Here is a 990-nt window from a genome sequence, read left to right as displayed (position 1 = left end):
AATGCAATGAGTAATATACTCCACCATACCGTCAGCATCGAAAAAATTTATTTATTGACATTTAGTCGAAACATTATTGTTTCGTGGTCAGATATTCTATGATCCTCGACCTTTTGACATATAACTCAATTCAGAGCATTTTTTTGCCCAGTGCCACACTTTACCACACACACCATCACAGCGGATTCCGCTGTCACCGCGAATTGGATTCTTGCACTTATGGCATTTATCCATTTTCGCGCCTTAATGTTTTTGTCACCTCACTGCACTTTTATGTCTCTAGCTATATTTATTTGTTTGTTTAATCAAAATGAAACAAATTTTTGTGCTTGCAAATAGCACAGTTTATTAGCACTTCGCTATTTAAGTCACTGGCTCTAACGCTGGTTAAAATCACAACAATTCGGCTGTTTTTTTTTAAATTTTCCGCAGAGCGATTACAAACACGTCAACAACGTTGCAGTGTTACCACCTATTTTTATATTTAGGGCCTCCAAAATTAATTTAAGTGCTCACTCGGTTTCCGAGAAAATTGCAAAAATATATGGGTCAGCCAGCGTGACGTCACGCTAGCTGGCCCACCCAACTGCACCTAAATTGCACCTAATTCCTGAATAATATTTACCAGTGTTCGAGGAAAATTAGTGGGTGGGTCAGCTAGCGTGACGTCACGCGGGGCCCCGCCCCTCCCCCTCCGCCCCCCACCCAAAAAACGGTGTGAGCGGTACTAAACATTTCCCCTAAAGGCATATATATTATTTAGAAACTGCAAGTTCTTACCTTTAATTTGATATACATATTTTATTATGATCTACTTTTGAGGTTTAAGAATTTAGTGATAAAAAAATTAAAAGCATTTACAAGTAAAAGTGACAAGTGTGGGTGATATCATAGTTTCCTTTGCCCAGAACTTCTATCTGCGTAGGCGGCCCTCGGCCGCACTTAGTGATTATAACCCTCACTAAGTAGAATTCTCCTTTCTGTGTTGCC

At 39.7% G+C, this 990-nt stretch overlaps 1 protein-coding gene across 1 annotated transcript in view; it reads left to right on the top strand.

The window, feature by feature from the left end:
- The window catches only part of LOC118749764 (neither inactivation nor afterpotential protein C-like), a 137235-nt gene that overhangs the window by 44085 nt on the left and 92160 nt on the right, over window positions 1–990 (top strand). The gene's annotated exons all lie outside the window — the stretch shown is intronic.

Source organism: Rhagoletis pomonella, unplaced genomic scaffold (assembly GCF_013731165.1).
Source record: "Rhagoletis pomonella isolate Grant_MI unplaced genomic scaffold, Rhpom_1.0 Rhpom_scaffold_00045, whole genome shotgun sequence".
NCBI classification, from domain to species: Eukaryota; Metazoa; Arthropoda; class Insecta; order Diptera; family Tephritidae; genus Rhagoletis; species Rhagoletis pomonella.
The sequence above is the reverse complement of the archived record's forward strand: the minus strand, read 5'-3'. Positions and strand labels throughout refer to the sequence as shown.